The following is a 10822-nucleotide window of genomic DNA, read 5'->3' as shown; positions in this document are numbered from 1 at the left end:
AACATCAAGTTTAATCTAAAGAAAAAAACCACTAGACACTCTTAGCAAGAATGACAGAGTGAACCGACTCCTGAAAAAGTTCAGCACCTTGGTGAATATATGGAGTAGGAAGCTAAAAAAAAAAAGCTACTTAAAATGTTACAAAGTTTTTGCAAATCAACTCATTTCTTTGGTGAATAAATCCCCTGATATCAATGTGTGTGCAGCCTTGTCCCCTGAATGCCTGGCTCAGTAAAACATCCCAGTGTTGCCACACAGGAAAAAAATTTCCATTCCAGCCAGTGCTTAGTGGAGGGACAACTAGCACAGCACCATCTCCCTGGGCAAACAGCATTGGGATATTTCGTTTCATTGATTTGTTTAGCTCCTCATATGTCTGTTCTTCAGTTTCTGGAGTGGTCATAGTTCCTTCCACATCTCCCAATATCATGTTTAAATGCTGATCATAAGCGTGTGTTCTGCCTTGAAGCTCTCAGTCATTCCTCATTTTCACATAGATCCGCTCATAGAGTCTGATGAGATCCAGGGGCTCCTCTCTGGTGCTGGTGGTTTGTTGCTGGTCCACGTCGTCCACCATCTTTCAAACCCTACACCCCTCCCCAGCTCAGGATTATTTTAATAGTTAATTTTTAGAGTTTTAGTCTGGATGTTAAAGATTGGAAAGCTTGCTGCTCCAAGTCAGGTGGAAATGGGTCATTTTCTAGACTTAGCTAAATTAGAAGAACTTTAGAAATTGGAGAATGAGGACAAAATAGCTTTATAAATGTATCTGATATTTCAAGGGCAGAGCAATGTCAGTGTTGTATTTCTGTGGGCATTCTGCTCTAACATGCTGCACTAAACTCCCATAGAGCTCCCCCACACAGTCACAGAAGACTTGGGCTGTACTGCACAGGAGCTTTGTCAAGGTTTTATCATCATTTGATTGAGGTCTTTATTTTTAGGATATAAAAACTTAAAAAGTTGGCAAGCTTATATAATATGTCCTTTTTCACATTTAGCCACTCGTATTGAAATGATCTATCCAGTGGAAGATGATTGAGGTAATTAACCTAAATTCTTTGTGGAAAACTGATACTAATTTTCTCACAAAAGTCAGTTCTGACTTTGTGTTCATTGACATATTGTTAATGTAGGCCAAGCTTAGCCTTCAGACACTCGTGGGTAGTTTCCTCACAGGAATAGCTGTCTTTGAAAGCATATTTCTAAAATTGTTTCTGAACAAATTAGGGAAATGAGTAATTTATGTTTAAAACTCGCTTTAAGGACAAAATAATTATTTCCATGGGTAGTGATTCAGATGCTTTGGCAAAGAACTTAAACGTTAGCCCAAATGTTCAAGGAACACTTGGGAAGAGTTGGCCATTCGAAAGAGTATGCTCTACATTTGACCCACCTCTGATCGAAGCGGCTGTGTCAGGTAGAGGTAGGTGTTAATAGGGATAGCTATTGCTCCTCCTTCCTGGCCTCCCTTCAAGTTGAGGAAGTAGGTCTCTAAGATGCTAGAAATTAATAGACCAAAGAGTTGGGGGCAAGATCTGGGTAATTTTAAAGCGTTAATTAAACTCAGGAGCATTTAAAGAGAAAGAATCATCTGAGCCTTCCTTACTTTCGGCTTCAGTGTTTGTAAAATTAAAATATTGTTAAAATGCCTGGAATCCAGTCCCAAGGCACTTTTATTTTCAGTAGTGAGAGACTCTTGTGTGCCAGAAGTGGAAAAATAGACTCAAAGACATTCTTTTTTTTTTGGTGCTGGGTCACAGATTTCTTGTTTTTTAAAACAGAACTAGGACTAATTATTACCCACTGTCTATGACATTTGTTCATGAATTTGTTCCAGAAGCTGCAACTGTTTGGCTAGTTTTCTTGTTTATATTTTTTAAATGGCTTTTAAAAAAGAGTACAATTATTTACTTCCTTATTTGAGCTGTGATGTAGTAGATGAAAGGGGGTGAGGAGATACTGTATTCCACATTATAGGAGGTGAGTCAATGTGAGTGTAAGTCCTTTAGGAATTTATTTTGTGCTAAAGAGGAGCTTTGTTTACGTTCAACTGGACAACTGGGGGAGCCAGTATCATCTGAATTTTATAGAGATAAGCAACAAGGATAAGGGAATTTCCTCAAATATTTAAAGTGTGATTATAAAGAAGATTGCATGAGGGGGAATAAAAGATTTGGGTTTCATAAAGTTTTCATAGGGCTGGCAAGGTAGCTCAGTGGACTAAGCACCTGCTTTGGCAAGCGCAGGAACCAGGGCTCAATCCTGTCCAGCCTGCCGCTAGCCCCAACCCCCTGGGGCAAGCTGAGCCTCCCAGTGAGTCTGGGCATGGTGGCACACGTCTGTAATCCCAGCGCTGGGGTGACTGAAAACAGGAGGATCATTACAAGTCCGAGCTGCATAGTGAGACCCTGTACCAAATACATAAATGAAGAAAAAAAAAAAGTTCATAAAAAGCTCTACATTAGACTAGGTATAATGTTCGGTGCCTCCAGGGCTACAAAGATAAAATGATACCTGAGCTGATACCCGCTCTCACACTGCAAGTGCGTGGGTGATCACCTTTAAAACAAGACCAAGTGTGAGTTCCGAAGCACAAAGTTCAAAGGAGCTCAAAGAAACGAGAGCACTGGATGAGCAGAAGCTTGGCTGGCGGTGCGAGGGGCGATGGGCTGGCAGTGACCCCACACCCTTCTCAGCAAGCCAGAGATGTGGCAGGATTGTGCTGTGAAGGGGTGCAGCCCTCAGCGGGCATGGTGGATAAGGGAGACGCGCAGGTACTCTTCGCGTCTATGAAAGGACCCCAGGGGAGCTAGCCTTTGGCCTCTGAGGGATGATCCATGACCCATGAAACGAGTTGCAAAATACATCCTGTGTGTGTGCATCTTACCACGTTAGTGCAGTGTGTCCACCATTCAGTGAAGAGTGTGTAGTAAGCTAGAAGAGTAGGTGAGGAAGGCTTTTGGTAGGCAAGGGGGTTGAGAGTGGAAAAGGCAGAAAGAATTCAAGGAAGATTTCAGAAGGGCTAGAGAATTCTTGTAAGTTACTGGCCACAGTTAAAGGATAAAAGAGAAACTGTTTCATAACCACCTTAGATTTTTTTTCCTGGATCCTCCACTAGACCATAAGCTCGAGAGCAGGGAACACATATAGCTTGTTAAACATTACATTCTCAGAACTCAGAGGCCCAAAGTGAGTTCTCAAATATTTTACGTAAAAGGATAAAATATTTTATGGTGTGGGTTTGAGCCAGAAACTTAGAATAGTTCATGAGACTGTGTCTAAAACAAATGGAGACTCACTACTATACTTCATCCTGCGGGAGAGAAGGGTTGGAAATGTCTGTGTGTGGCAGAGAATAGCCAGAGGTAGCAGTACAGTTTGGGAGTCATCTTTGATAATGAGAGGAAGAAACATCCAAACTGCAGGGTGTCTGAGTTATATGGTGTCAGTGTAGGTCAACTTCCAGGGGACAGTTATTGAACACTGTTAGGTTGCATCAGGGAACAGGTTTGACAGCTGCTGGAGGAACCAAGGGCAAAAAAGTCTGGGAGGCTCCGCTCGTTTTCAGAGCTGGAGTGCAAGACTCATGGAAGCCAACAGCATCCGGTGAGTATGCGCAGAAGGACCCTAGGAAGTAGCTACCAAACCCCAACGTCACTAGTGGCCACCTGCCCACCTTGGTTCCCACCTGAGAGTGCGGTGTCTTCCCACTGCCTCCCCACTTCACCCAAGTGCCTCCTGCTAGCAGGCAGAGAAGGAATCTTGAGAACTGATGCCAAGGAGAGGGGAAGCAGGGAGAGGCGCTGACAAATGCCAGCAGACAAGCTCAGTGTGACTTAGAGCAGCTGAGATAAGTAATGTCACCATCCTGTCAGAACTGCAAGGACAAGGACTGGGAAGATAGCTCAGTAGAATAAGCGCTTGCCTGGCAAGAGCAGGGTCCTGAGTTCCATTTCCTGTTCCGTAAAAAAAAAAAAAAAAAAAAAAAACCTGCAGGGACCCCTCACTCCCCACTGTCTTCATAATGGAAGACAGGATCTGCCCATGCAGAAGCCATAGCTGCAGAGGGCACTGATCCCTCTACACGAAGGAGCGCTGTTCTCTATTCCATGTGACTCTACCTTAGTTACTGAGTACCTTCCTGTTCTTTCAACCTGCAGTATACACACCAGTGACCCCAAACCTTTTAGAGCTTTCAGTGGTAACAAACAACTGGCTGTGGCACACACACCATAGTTTTGCCACCACTAGTATATACCATTCTTGTCCTCACCCTGGCAGTCAGCTGCATAAGGCTTTTTCTTAGACCCCTCGATAGATGTAGGTGGTCTTTTCTCCCTTTTTATGTCATATATGCCTTGGTCTCTTTCTCCGTGCAGTTGGCCTGCTTTGTCTTATAGTGTGTTAGCAGATACAGCCAACCACAGACCAAAAGCATTCAGAAAACACTTTGTCTTTACTGAACATGTAGACACTTTTTCTTGTCATTACTGTCTAAACAGTACAGTATAGCAACTCTGTAAAGCATGCACAGTGCATTGGGTTGTATAAGTATCTATGCTATTAAAGTTTACTGTAGGCTCTACATGAATTATAAGAAAATATTATGCTATTTTGTATAAAGGCTTTGAGCATCCTCCAACTCTGATATCCACACAGGGCCATGGAATGAATGTCCCAGGAATGCCAAGGGACAGCTGGATTCCCCATGGCTTAACATGGTGCCTGTATTCATTGTAACTGACCAAGGGGAGAAAGGGAGCTCTGGTAGTGGATCCTATTAAATTGCATTGGTGGTGGGGATCAGTAATGATCTTCAAAGGGCTGGTTGTCATCTGGTCGAAGTATTAGAAGCCAAGCACAGTGGGTTGAACGATGAAGAATAACCAGATATTAAAGAAGTAGAAATGGGCTTTGCATAGTGGTGCACACCTGTAATCCTAGCACTCTTAGGGCTGAGGCAGGAGGATTGCCGAGAATTCCAGGCCAGGCTAGGCAATATAGTGAGTTCAAGGCCACCCTGAATTACACAGTGAGACCCTGCTTTGCCCCCCGCCAAAAAAAAGTAAAGACAGTGTACTCTGAAGAAGCTTGGTAAAAGGGCTAATGACCACACAGTTTCATGTAATGGAAGACCTTTTTTTTCCCCCTAAAAGGAAATAAGCCAGTTAGAAGTCAGAAAAGACAATTACCCAGAAAAGTAAATTTGTACATGAAAGCTTAATTAATGGAATTAGGAGCATGTGTGGAGGCCAAGTCTTAGGACTATTTTTCCTGTCAAGATAGTAGCAAAGGAAATAACAGAGGAAGTATTGAGGAAGAGGCGCATCAGCCAGGATGATGAGGGGGCAGGCGGTGGACTGAGGAACCTGAACACGCACAAGATTTGCAACACGAGGGGTGTGTAAGAGGAGCCGGGACAGAATGAGAATGAAAAGGAGCGGTGAGTAAGGAGGAAAGGCCCAGGGAGACCACTGAGAGTGAAGCGGGCCCCGTCAGGGGATGTGATGTTGCCAGAAATGCCCATCAGTCTTAGAGCAAAAGCAGAGCTGACGTAGTGAGGATGAGCGGGAGCTTGTGGCAAGCGCAAGAGGAGGGAAATCGTGGGGCTGGGCTTTGGGAAGGGAGGAAGATATCTAGGTATGCCCCAGAAGGTCTAGGCCCATCGGAGGGCAGAGGGCACCTAGCAGTCCTGCTGTCCATCTCCGAGGAAGGGATTCCTGACCACAGCTGGGTACCCAAGTCCCATGGACTTGTCGGGTGCTTAAATAAAACCATCTGTTTAGCTAGCATTCATTCTACATGCTCAAAAATGTCAGAAATTTTTCTTTTTCTTTTTTTAATTTTTAGACACAGTCTCACTATGTAGTGCAGGCTGGCTTTAAACTCTCTTATGTAGCTCAGGCTGGCCTCAAATTCATGGCAATCCTCATACCTCAGCCTTCTGGTGTTGAGATTACAGGTGTGTACCACCACGCCCAACCAGAAATTATGAAACTTTCTTAATAGTGATAGTTTAAGAAAAAGCAGGGCTATTTGGGCCAGAAAAGAGCAGTCTACACACAAAGATTTGAAGAAGTAGATGTTTCTCACAGGTCCCATTGAAGACTAGGGAAGAGATATGCAAGATCCAAAGTACGGACATCCTACTGTGGCCAAGCTTCAGTGAACCAGTTAGCTTTGCAACTCTGTTACAAAATATCTGAGATAGTTAACTTATAAGGGGAAAAGTTACTATAGCTTATGAAGTTCTGGCTCTGGCCCAAGACAGGGCAGCCCCTTTCTCCAAGCCTCCAGTGAGGGTGGTACATTGTGGTGGAAGTGTGTAGTGGGCCAAATGTTTCACATCCTGAGCCAAGAAGAGACTGATATTCCCACATCCCCTCTGAGGGTACAGCATCCAGAGCCCTCCAGACTGCACAAGACTCCACCTCCTAAAGATGCCCCCCTTCCCAGAAGCACCATCCTCTTACACGTAGACCATTTCAGGGCATTCATCTAAACCATAGCAACTGGTAAACAGAGTTCCTTGCATTTATAGAAGGACTAATGACCTCCAAAATTCTTTCCTAATCCAGAATAATGTAGGATGCACTTAGTGGTATAATGCCAAATAATTTTAGAAGTGGTGTAAGGTAATGTTAAGCTTTGCTGAAATACCTCACCCTGAGAATCTCTAAATAATCTGATTATCAGGCTTTCAGCTGACAGACTTGTGGGTGAAAGGCTGGAAAGCGCTCCCCTCTCATTAGGGGAAGACCACAGCCCTACTCTTGGCCTCTGCTTCCCCCTCTGTGCACCGAAGCTACCACGTTCAAGTGGCTGCAAAGTGTGGATGAGCTACTGTGCTATGCAGGAGAGAGCTCCCAGAACTGAAGTGCACTACAAATGCAGAGAGATCGCGGGTGTCTTACGCCACACGGTGTTTATTTTCTCACGAAATACTGCTGTGTACCATGTGCTGGTGGCTGGGGCCTGGAGTATAGCCTGTGGGCTGCATGGCTTCCTTCAGTGTTCATGAAGAAGCACAGGGCAGTGTCACAACCTTACTCCTGGGGATAGCACCCACCAGTTCCCCTTCAGTTCCAGTGGCTCCTGGCTTTGAATTCTCAGCAGCCCTGCAGTGGGAGGGCAAGGGCCTAATTGCTGATTGCTTCAGATGATCAAGTTGACAGCTTTGAATAATTATTCTGATTAATCTGACACTGAAGTGTTACGAATCTTAACCAGATGTTGTGTGATAATGACTTATCTCTCGCACACAGAGAAGGGAGCATTTTATCTCAGAAGACGATGCCTTTTTACAGTACGTTGTAGGGTATCCAGGGTATATTATAGAATCCCATGCTCAAGATGCTTTTTAGGGAATATATATATATATATATATATATATCTTTCAGCCAAAGACGGTTGAATTTTAGTCCAGTAAAAGTGGATGGAAATTATGTGCATTTACACATGAGCATATAATTATTGTTCAAGATGAAAAAGATATGTTCAGATCATTAAAATCATGGACTCAAAGGGAGGCTGATGTACATATTTTTAGAAGTTTTTTCCATTGCAAAATATAAGACATAATGAAAACTGCATGCAGCCAAGATACGTGAAGTGCTGTAGTAACACGGTGGAGGGAGGGATGCGTTCAGCCCTGGAGAATGAGTCAACCTGACAGGAAAAGAAGCAGAAGCCAGGCTCTAAAAGAGGAGCAGAGTTTGCCAAGTGGGTGCTGGAGATTTGCAGTGGGGTTTGGAGATGACGGAGAGCATATGCCTTTCCAAGCGGGGGACATGCCAGGTGTAAAGAAAGCCAGCTAGGGTGCGTACAGTGGGTTAAAGAGTGAGTGGGTGATTTGACTTGTGTGTCTCAAATCTAGAAGCGTTGGGGGGCTGAGTGTGTAGTTCAGTGGACAGAGGGTGCATGCTTCCTATTCACATGGCCGTGGGCTCAGTATCTCCAGCACCAAGAACAAAACGAAAGGTTGAGCTCATAGAAGTTGAAAGTAGGTCTTGACTGATCCATACTTGGCAGGGTGGGATGGGTGAGGATAGCGCAGATGTCCCTCCGAGTGGGCAAAACTTCAGTTAGATGGGAGAAAAAAATTTTTGTGATCTATTCCACAGCACAATGACTGTTGCTAGCAGTCAGGTATATTTCAAAACTGCTGGGGCCACGGAGATAGCTCAGAGGCATGAGTGCCTGCCTGGTAAGCACAAGGTCCTGAATTTAATCCTTGGTACAAAAAAAAAAAAAAAAAAAAAAAAAAAAAAAAAAAGAAGAAGCCCTTCTGAAAAATATATTAAGCATTCTCCCCCAAAGTAGATGATCAGGCCCAGCCTAGCCCAGACCCGGTGAGTGTGTGGGAGAGCTTCCGGCTACCCTGCGCCGGTGGGACCTACTGGTTCCAGCCCAGGCGCAGTGTGGGTGAGAACCCCTTCCACCCCCTTGGGACGCCCCCCACCAATCTGCAGCATCTCCCCTACACTGCCCACCGAGTAGGAATTTCTGCTGCGTACTGGGAACCCCCAAACCCAGTCCTACCCCAGGCCCAGTGGGTGTGTGGGAGAGCTTCGGACTACCCTGCGCCTCAGCCCAGGTGCAGCATAGGTGAGACCCTCTTCCACCCACTTGGGATGCCCCTCACCACTCCGCAGCACCTCCCCTACCCTGCCTGCCCTGTAGGAATTTCAGCCACATTCCAGTAACCCCCAGATCCAGTCCTATCCCAGGCCCCGTGAGTGTGTGGGAGAGCTTACATCTACCCTGTGCTGGCATGACCTACTGGTCCCAGCCCAGGCGCAGCGTGGGTGACACCCTCTTTCATCCTCTTGGGATGCCCCCCCATCACTCTGTAGTCCCCTCTCACACCACACCCACAGATTAGAAATTTCTGTTGCATTCTGGGAACCCTCAGATCCAGTCCTAGTCCAGGCCCGGTGAGTGTGTAGGAGAACGGCCTCTCACCCCTACTCCATCTTGTCCCCTCCAGACTCAGCTCAGGCCTGGCATACAGGTTTGGGGTGAAACCCTTCAGCTGCAATCCCTGCAGAGAGTGTAGGGGACAGAACTACCCAGCTAGTCCAGGAGCAGGACATCTTGCCAGAGGGGCACAACGGGTTCACCCCCAAGAGTAGCAACAGGAAGGAACTGAACACAGCAGCCAGACCCAAGCCAGGCACAGCTGGATAAATCCAAACTTTGTAGATCTGCACCTGAACTTCAGTAGGTGCTAAGGCTATAACTGCAACAAAGATCTACAACAAAGGTCAGAAGACAGTGCTACACAAAATGACAACGAGAAGGAGCAAAATGCAATCTCAGAACCCAAGCCCAACCACAACAAGTGCAGAGGACACTAACACAGAACAAATTGGGACTCACACAGCTGAAAGCAATGAATCAACAGCTTCTGAAATGAAGAAACAGCTGTAGAAAGGTATAGAGGAACTCAGATTGGAAGTGAAAAAAGAAATCCCTGAATTAATAACATCTGCAGGAAAGAATCAAATGCAGAAACATATGGAGGAAACCCAATGCCCACCCAGAACAAGTGCAGAGGACACTAGCTCAGCTCAAATGTATGAATTAATAGTGTCAATAGTAAATAAGTAACAGCAGAAAGTCATAGGGGAACTCAGAGCAGAATTCTTTTCAGAAATAAAAAACGAATTCTCAGAACTCATAGCATCTGAAGTAAAGAATCAACTACAGAAACATAGGGAGGAAACCCAATCTGAAAAAAACACTGCAGTAAAAGAATTTATAACTGCTTCTAAAGAAGACATTGATAAAAAAATAGAGGAGATTAGAAAAATGACGGATTCCTTTAATGAGCAATACAGGAAAGAAATAGATCGCATAAAGCAGAGTCAAAGAGATATAGAGGAAATTAAACTCTTAATCACAAGCTTGCAAAACCGTTTAGGTGAAAGTGAAGACAGAGTTTCAGATGTTGAAACGCTGGTGCAGCTAGTGAAAAGATAAGAAAAGATCTCTTAAAAACAATGAGGATGCAGGAAAAACTAATCCACCACCTGCAAGATGATTCAAAGATGAACAATGTGAGACTAATAGGCATCAATGAGAAAGAAGGACTCAATGCAAATGACATTAAAAAAATATAGGCAAAAGTAATAGCAGAAAACTCCCCAAATATGAGGAAACAATCTGATATTCAGGAAACTGAAGCATACAGAATGCCAAGTAACCTCAACCCAGTTAAAAACACACTGAGAAATATAATAGTCAAGATCCCAGAAATTCAGCAAAGAATAATCTACTGAAAGCCACTAGAGAAAAGAAGCAGATCACATTCAAAGGAAAACCCATCAGAATTACAGCCAACTTCTCTTCACAAACCATGAAGTCAAGAAAAACATGGAGCAGAGTACTTCAAGTCCTCTATGAAAACAAATTCCAGCCCAGACTACTATATCCTGAAAAACACTCTTTCAAGTTTGATGGAGAAGTGAAATACTTTCATGAAAAAGAATAGCTGAAGAATTTCATGAATACAAAGCCAACCCTACACAGGCTACTGGAAGATGTTCTAGAGAGGGACCAAAATGACCAGAACTCCATGAATGAGATCAGAAGCAACCAACTAAATAGGGCACACAAACACAGGAGAAAAAGGAGTAAACGACAATAGGTAAATAATATGTCGATCACAAGTCAATACATCTCAACTCCGACCATCAATGTAAATGGACTTAATTCACCAATTAAGAGTAATAAACTGGCACAGTAGATTAGGAAACAAAATCCAACAATATGCTGTATACAAGAAACACATTTAACTCATAAAGACATTCATAGG

General features: G+C 44.2%; 1 pseudogene; it reads right to left on the bottom strand.

The window, feature by feature from the left end:
• Positions 1 to 130: 130 nt before the first annotated feature.
• LOC101592017 lies at positions 131 to 577 on the bottom strand (annotated as a pseudogene).
• Between the last annotated feature and the right edge of the window lie 10245 nt (positions 578 to 10822).

The sequence above is a fragment of the Octodon degus genome, unplaced genomic scaffold (assembly GCF_000260255.1).
Source record: "Octodon degus isolate 3935 unplaced genomic scaffold, OctDeg1.0 scaffold00032, whole genome shotgun sequence".
NCBI lineage: Eukaryota > Metazoa > Chordata > Mammalia > Rodentia > Octodontidae > Octodon > Octodon degus.
The sequence above is the reverse complement of the archived record's forward strand: the minus strand, read 5'-3'. Positions and strand labels throughout refer to the sequence as shown.